Genomic DNA, 9,208 nt, shown 5'->3' on the forward strand with positions numbered 1-9,208 from the left:
ACGACCCCACCCACACCCCCCTTTCCCCCACCAAGGCAACCCACCACCCTCTTTTTCCCCCTTTTTGTTTTCCGAACCCCATCCCAAAACCACCCCTAAACGCCGTCCTCCCCTCGAAACTGCCCCCCTCCTCTTCACCTCCCCCCGGAAACCGCCCCTCCACCGGAAACCCCCCCTTAATCGACCGCTTAAGGACTCTAACGCCCTAACCCTCCCTTAATTCGCCAGCGGTTTTAGGGTTTCAATAAGGTGGTGGTTTAGGGTTAGGACCCATAGGGAGTCAATTAAGGGAGGGGGAAAGATGAGGGGAGGTTTCCCGGGGAGGGAGGAGAGGAAGGGGGCGTTTTCGACGGGAGAACGGTGGTTAGGGGTGGTTTTGGGATTGGGGTCGGGAAACGAAAAGGGGGAAATGGAGGGTGGTAGGCTGCCTTAATGGGGGAAAGGGGGGCGTAGGTGGGGTGGCCGGCGCCGGGCGACCCTCTAGGCGTCGGCCGCTGGCTGGGGGGGAGGGGGACCGATGGTGACGGGGAGGAGGGGGTGGCAATGGGGTGGGGAGGGAGGCTGGGTTATTTTTTTTTTTTTTTTTAAAGATTTTAGAATAATTTAGATTTAAAAAAAAAATTAAAATTTTTAACGGTTTTTTAACTTTTCAAACGGAATAGGTGTATTAGTAAGAAAAGTCCAAACGACAGGTGTACCATTGATAAATAATAAAAACACAGGTGTATCATTGATAAAAGTCAATACCACGGGTGTACCATTGATAATATCCCTATTTTAAATAAGTTTGGAAATATTTATAAAAGGAAAGTTTATTTAATTAATTAATTTAATTAAGTTGGGGTTTAATTTAAGGAAAGTTTTATTTTAGTAAAGTTTTATTTTAGTAAAGTTTTATTAGGGAAGGGATTAGGAAAATTAAAAGAGGAAAGTTTAGGGAGAAGGGTTTCTAGAGAAAGGGTATAAATATTCAACACTTGAGGCAAATCAGACTTTGCCAAGAGTGGAGAAAACCTAAGGTAATCTTCTCTCCCTTTTCTCTTTATTTTTCTTTTTCTTTTTCTTTCCCCTTTTCCCCTCCCCCCTTCTCGGCACCACCCTCCCTCACCGCTGACCACCAGCAGCAGGTGGTCGCCGGCCGCCAGCTGCATCATCCGCCGATAGTAGGCAGCCACCGGCGCTGGTAGCTGGCGTGGTGGCTGCCACTGCCACCTCTCCCTTTCGAATAAAAAAAAAATTGAAACTTTGTTTTAAAAATCAATTTAACCCTAGATCTTAATATTAATTATCAGTTTTGGGATTTGATTTTTGATGTTTGATTATGAGTAGTACATTAATTAATTTTTAGATTATGTTTTTAATTAAAAAGCCCCAATTTTTGAAACCCTAGGTTCTTGATTTGTAAATTATTGAAGGATCATGATGTATAATGGTTTAGACTTTTAATTAAAGTGTTTTAAGGCTTAATTACAGCAAGTTTTAATCAAAATATAGTGCTGGAATTTTTGGTAGAGCATTAAAAATCAAGTTTCTTTAAAGAATTTTAATTACCCATTAATTGGGATTAAAGTATGATGTTTTAAATATAATTTCAGCTTATTTTAATTAAATTATGAGAGGTTTTATAATAGTATATATTGCTGGAAATTTGTGTAGAGTGAATTTTAATACTCTTCTATGATTATAAATTGTAGGAGACTTTGAAGTGAGCGATTTTTATTAGTTGTGGCGATTTTAAGATCGTATACAAGGTACATTTGCGTACTTAGAATAATTATGTTGATGTAATAGCATGCTAAATGTGTTTGGTTGATTACAAGTAGTATCATGCTAGGTTTGGAAAGAAAATTATGATTTGGATGTTATTGGCGATTGGATTATGAAGCATGATTTATTTGTGATGGATTATTGAATGGAAAATATAGTTTGGAATGTTATTCATGAACCACATATTTATTTATGGCATGTTAGAGAGCATGTTTAATTAAACTAAATGTTTAATTTGGTTTGGAATATTGAAAAGGAATTTTATTATGGTTCATATAATTTTTATTGATGCTATAAGTATGAGGAAAGAGCTATATAAATGTCTATGTATATGAGGAATAAATTGTATGTTGGTGCCTTAGTGCACTTAAGGTGTTTTTAACACCGAGGGATGTGATTTGTAGCACTTTATGCGTTTAAGGTGTCATTGGCACCGAGGTAGAATTAAAAAGGATTCAACATAAAATATTATGTGGTCACTAATTATTCAAGAATTAAATTGGTATATTTGATTGTTTGTATAATTATTGTTGATTGAATGATTATGGTTTGAGAGTCATCACCAAGTTTAATAATATCTAAATAACGTAAAGTGAAAGAGATTACGCACCAAAACTCTTGGAACGTATATACCTTGAGTATGAACATATCGGGGGAGTTATGGGGTTTTATATTTAACCATAACTTTTACTGGAGTACAGGACACTGTACATTCCTTTTATTATTGTTATGCGCAGGAATTTCGCCACCTATGTGTGGTTATTGATGATGGCACGGTTATCTCCCGTGTCAGTAACCTCAATTTATTTGGGGGAGGTTGAGTGGGAAACCCGTTCGATGCGTAGTCAGCATTAAATAAATTATGTAGTGTCTAGTGAGAAATTTTATTGAATGCTGTATGCTTGAAAAACAGGAACAACGAGGTAAGTTGTGTGTTGATAGGAAATTATATTTTAGTGTGTTAATTACGCTTATGTACTCAGCTTTGCTGATTGTGTGTTTGTTGGCCTTGTCTTTATCTTGGCCTTATGATTACCCATTTTTAATGGAGAGTAGTGGAAACAAGTAGAGATAAACTTTTCATGTGATGAAGCATATTCATGAATGGGCATGAGTGAAAAGCGAATCATGCTAGTTTCTATAAGTATATGAATTTGTTATTGCTTTATTTACTTATGACTTTATTATTATGTGTGACTAACAAAATGGGTTTTGAGTTCGGTTTGTTTTAATAAGGGCCTACAAAGGTTCCAAGTTGTAGGTTGATTATATTCTACTTCGTTTGTCTTTGGTTTGACTTTACTTTCGTTGATGGACTTTTCAAGTTGACTTGGTTTGAATTGTTTTGAAATTAGTCTTCCGCTGTGTGTCTTTGATAGTTGCCTTAACCGTTTTCACGGTGGCGGTAATGTCTTAGATATTCCTATTTAAAATTTTAAACAGGGCGAAATATGTATTTTAAAATAAAGGAATTTCTAGGGTGTTACATTTGTTGTCTCTTTGTCTTGTCTCTGTTTATTCCCTGAATCATGGAGAATAATTCTCCGCCACCTAATGGAAACAATCCCAGACTCCATAGAACGGGTATCTTAGTTACCCCTAACAAAATTTTAATGCTTTAGGTATCCTTAATTTCAATAGATGTGCTATTGGAGTTTTCGTCGGCCCCAACCCACCTCCTGTCTCTTTCGTTCAGCACATAATCAATAAGAGGTGGGTATCTAGGGCACATGTGCGAGTTCATCGTACAAGCAATCATTATTTATTCGAATGTCTCAATCCAAATGAATGGGATGGGTTAGTGAGGCAGTACACGACAACTTTTGAAGGACGCCTTATGATGTCAACCTTATTCCGCAACAAATAAATCAGCTTCACTACTTCTAGAATCTGGGTACGAGTGTACGGCTTGCCACTTCAGTTTTTAACTAAAGCGTGGGCAAGAAGGATCTTCTTCCACCTGGGGTACTTGGACTAGCTTGAGCCAATTACAAATGGCCGACTTCCAGAAAGAGCTGAGTTGAGGACTCAAATGATGATTGATATTTCACAGCCTTTTATTCTAGGATGCTATATCCTACTATTGGATGGTCATGTGATATGGGTATACTTTAGGTATGAAGGTGTTTTTCGGTTTTGTAAAAGATGTGGTTGTGTAGGATATAATTTGAGTAATTGTAGGCTTTGAATTGATGTGGCGGCGAGGCGTCTAACTAGGCGTCTTGCGGTGGTGGAAAGGAATGGTCTAAGGGTATTACATGGGCCCTTAGATTAACCCTATTATACTAACTTTGTGCATGGGTTACCTGACATTTTTAGGTACCGGAATTTAGCGGTGAATTTAACCAGGTTGGATGAACCGGAAGACATACCTTTGGCAGAACAATAGCAATTTGTTGATGTGTTGGACTCCGATTTAAACTCAGATGATAGTCATGATACTGTGTAATTTACGGGGTCCGATAGTTTGAGTTGGAGTGAAGTTGAGGATGGAAATGCAAGGGAGGCAAGGATCAGTGGGATGGCGCTGCGTCTCTCTCCTGGAAGGAGAATTGGCCTTAACCAAGACCCCTACGTTTAATTCACCTTACCAAATTTAAACAATCCGGCCTCACCCTTACACTAGGGGTTGAGCACTCAACCGAATCCAAGCACAAACCAAAACCAATTTCAACCCATGAGCCCACCTAACCACTCACTAGTAAGGCCGGGGTTCCGTCCATATGGAACTTACCAGCGTGACCCCATCAGTTCCTACTACTCTCCCTTAGATAACTTCAATCCACCGCCACTCCCCTACTTTGGTGCATCTAATTACGAGGTGGGGGAGTCTTCGGCTGCCGCGGCGGAAAGGTTAGAGGACGAAGCAACTTCGCACACTCTGTTCCAAGTTCTGGGCATTCAACAAGCGGCTGGGGATACGGAAATTTATACCTTCCAATGGTCAGGGCTGCTTCAAGATATAGCGAGCCAAACCTTGATGGGAACAGAGGGGGAAGTAAACACGAGGCTGAACAACCTCCTGATGTAACCCGCACCTTTACCAAGGTTATCAACTGACTCTTTTGATGATTATTTAGATGCTAATCACCTTAATTTCATGGAATCCAGTCGGAGATTTGCAGTTTCTTTGACTAATTCTCGAATTCGAAGGGTTTTTCCGGAGCAAGCAAGGTTACCTAAGTGCCTTTTTGTCCGAATTCTTTTGGGAGTGAGTTTGTTAATCTTCCTCTCATGGGATGCGATCCTCCCAATTCACCAGCATCACAAACAGGAATTGATGATCTCATCAATCAATTGCAATCAGACATGGACAAATGGGCTTCGAAAAGGCCGAGGAGTGTCGAGGATACTCCCCTACGTTTTGTGATGATGAAAATGTGCATAAGAGTTGCTACGATTTGGGCTGGGTCTAGAAAAAGAGATTGAAGACATTAAACATATGGGCCGAGAAGGGGTGCTTCAGTATATGGAACCGTGATAAGGATAATTGGTTTGAATTTAAATTCAAGGCATCATCTGATGTTGATATGGCACGGTTATGGGGAGTAAGGATGAGTTCTTCTCTAACCAAACGAGCTGAAAAGAAAAGGGCAGCTACTTGTTCATCATCCTCTTCAGGAAGGTCGAAGAAACAAAAAAGTGACGAGGTCACTTCAAAAATTTTTGCTGACTTGGATAAGTTCGACTATGAAGTGCAACAAATTGTAGCTGATTCGATGGAGATCAACAATGGTGAGGTGACTGAACCGGATTAGTCCAAATGGACATATGAAGTTTATCTCTTGGAATTGTAGGGGTCTAAATGACACACTAACCCCTACTTATCCTTTATTAGTGTGGTTGATTACTAGTAAATTTCCTACTTTTGCTTTCTTGTCAAAAACTAAGATGTCGTTTAGTAGTGTGAGTACTCCTGTAGCAAAGTTCTCCCCTAATTTTTCGTATGGGGTGGACTTGAATGGTAGTAAGGGTGGGTTAGCTTTGTTTGGTTGGTATCAAGGGGATGTAACTTGTATCGTATCCTCTCCAAACTTTATCTTTTGTAATCTCGTTGAAGCTAATGGAAGTAGTAGGCATGTTTTGTTTTTGTACGGAGCGTCTAAAGTTGAAGATAGGCCTAGTGTTTGGAGTGATGTTTCCTTATTACTTGAATTGATTTAACTCCTAATTGTTTGGTTATAGGGGATATTAACAAAATAGAGAGCTTCAGTGATAAACTAGGGTGTTCGAAGTAATAATAGGTTTACTTGAACAAATAAAAGAGTTTCATGAACCGATTATTACTTTGGACCATGTTGCTATCTTGTATGATGCTACACCTTCGACGACACATTCGAATAGGCCATATCAGGTGGAAAATTGGTGCTTGTCCTTGCCAGATGTGAACACTCTGATTGGAGAAGCTTATGAAATGCCTCGGTTGGGTTCGGATATGTTCCAATTAGTGCAACGATCGAAATGGTTGAGGCACAAGTTACAAGATTGGTGCTTAAACAACAAGAAGGTTTGGGGAGTGAATTGGAGGAAATCTTCTCTAACTTTGGAAACACAAAGTGTAGATATTAGAAATGTTTAACAAGGTTCGGATTTTGTTACTAAAGTCATTGAGAACCTTGATCAAGTTTCTTTGGAATTTACGTATTGGCAGCAAAGGATGAAAGAGAACTGGATTAAATGTGGGGATATGCCATCCACAATTATGTTCAATAGGGTCAAACAATGCCAGAAACGACGGGAAATCCTTACCCTACATGATGGTAATGGTGAAAGGAATGGTGTCCTTTGAACAAGTGTATTATTCTGATAACGGGTTCAGAATTATTAGAAAGCTAATATATTCAGCAAGGTCAAGTGATCGGAATGCCTGGGTGGAGGCCGCTTCCGATTAGTAATATTAATATAATTAATATTATAGCTTAATCTTGACTGAACCCTTCGGGTCACACCCAAGCAAAATATACGAACCAACTCGACGAATTAATTCGGAAGAAATTAATTCGTCGCTCGAGTGTTAAACATTTAGACGTCGGAAATTCGAGCTTGGAGCGTCGAAACCGAGCGTCGGAGAATCTCAAATGTCGAGTTAAAATTTAGGATTTGGCGAGACGGGAAAATGCATCAAGTAACAAGTAAAATCCTAGCCACGCAAAAGGCTAGGAATGCATGCCCAATAGGAGCATGCCACGTGGCAGCACACATGGCAAAACGCCATGTGGCAGCACACGTGGCCGCCACGTTGGCAGCCGCCACATTGGTAGCCACCTAGTGGCAGCCACCAAGTGGCAGCGTGCCACGTGGCAGCGCCATGGTGGCGGCGCGCCACGGTGGCGACACATGTGGCAATGGCCGTGGACCCGGGTTGATGGGTCATGGACACGGGCCAAAATAAAATGGGCCAACCGAACCCAACTTGGGGCTCAAGGTTGGGTGACACATGGTTAGTTCACATTGCATGTGAAATGCCTTGGGGACCAAGTGAGAAAGTGGTCCACACCTAACCATGTGACACTTGTTACTTGTTCCTTTGTTTATTTAACTAAGGGTTGAATTCACCAATCTTTCCATGTGGGATCTTTTTGTGAAAAGTCCCACATTGAAAGATGAGTGAAATTCACAAGGCATACTTCCTTATAAATAGTCATGGCATGGCTTGAGAATTCTTTGCTTGAGTGGGAGTTAGAAAGAGCATTCCATATTTTTGGGAAAACTCTTAAACTCTAATAACACTCGGGTTTTGGTCGGACCTTGCTAACTCCAAGGTAGTGGACCTTAAAGTCGTGTTCGTCCTTTGTGGGTGGATACCGTTGGAGGCACGGCGCTTGCGGTGCTCGAAGCTTTCAAGTAAGAGCCCGTTTTTGTAAGGGCGAAGCTCGCTTCGAGGGTAAGATTCGTTCTTCCTTTCTTGTGATTATTTATTTATGCTTTATGGTTTTATTAATTGCGAGTGGTTCCTTGGGTCGGGATTGTTTCCGCGGCGAGTCGGACTCACCTAACCCCAACAAATGGCGTGTGGACTACGGGGTAAGAACTCTTTAATGGAGGTGTATAATTCGGCGGTTCATGACCATGAGGGATTTGGGGAGAGAATTGATCTTTTTTTTCAGGAACTTGATCTTCCCCGGCTAGAGGAAGATGAAGGTTTGCAGTTAGTCAAGCCTTTTTCAGCTCAGAAGATAAGGAAGGCAATGTTCTCTATACATAGTCTTAAATCCCCTAGGCAAGACGGGTTTAACGCTGAATTTTTCCACCAACATTGGGACAAGGTGGGAGGTACAGTGGTATCAGCGGTGCAATCCTTTTTCACCACAGGATACATGTTAAAGGAATTTAATTCATCTACTCTTGTTATGATCCCCAAGGTGGATTTTCTGGAGGTGCCATCTCATTTCTAGTTGATTAGCTTATGCAACACTATTTACAATTTCATAGCTAAGTGCATGGTGAATATGATGAAGGGATAACTTTAGAATCTAATTATGGAGTTTCAACATGCTTTCATCCCGGGGAGATACATGGAGGATAATATTCTCTTAAGTCATGAGTTGCTTCATTTAATCAATACTAATAAAGGTGATGCTCATAAGGCGGCAATAAAGATTAACATGTCGAAGGCTTATGAAAGGGTTAACTGGCTCTTTATTCTAAAGCTCTTACAAGCTTACGGTTTTCCCCCAAGATGGGTGCAATGGATATCTCAGTGTGTCTCGACGGTGTCCTATAGAACCCTGGTTAATGGACAAGTTTCTGAAGCTTTTAAGCCAAGCTGTGGCTTAAGACAAGGAGATCCTCTTTCTCCATATCTTTTCCTATTCTGTATGGATATTCTCTCAAGGATGTTTATTATGAGGGAAAATCTAGGACAATTTAAAGGGCTTAAGGCAACTCGGAGATCGCCCTCGATCTCGCACTTATTTTTCGCCGACGATGCTATGAATTTTTTGCAGGTTACTTAGGAGTCATGCAAGAACCTAACATCTATTCTTGATAGATTTGGAGACATTTCAGGTCAGCATCTAAATCATGGAAAGTCCTTTGTCAAGTTCAGAAAGCTGGTTCCAGGACATCAAGTGGAGGAGTTAAAGGAAATCCTCAAAATAGGTCAAGTTCAGAACTTGGGACACCATTTAGGGGCTCCAATTGATCTTGCTCGAGGAAAGAAGGACTCCTTCTAGTATTTGGTGGATAAGGTGGTGCATAAGATTACACACTGGGGCTCGATGTGGATTTCCTAACCAGCAAAATTAATCTTGATAAATTCTGTTTTAATCAGCATTTCTTCACACGTTATGAAATGCTTCAAGCTTCCAGGTTCCATAGTGAGTAAAATTGATTCATTAATTACAAGGTTCTTTTGGGAAAAAATGAGGAAAAGGGAATGCAGTGGGTTGGAAAAAAAGACTTTACATATTCCAAAGGGAATGGGAGGACATGGTATTAG

The sequence above is a fragment of the Chenopodium album genome, chromosome 3 (genome assembly GCF_948465745.1).
Source record: "Chenopodium album chromosome 3, dcCheAlbu1.1, whole genome shotgun sequence".
Classification (NCBI taxonomy): domain Eukaryota; kingdom Viridiplantae; phylum Streptophyta; class Magnoliopsida; order Caryophyllales; family Amaranthaceae; genus Chenopodium; species Chenopodium album.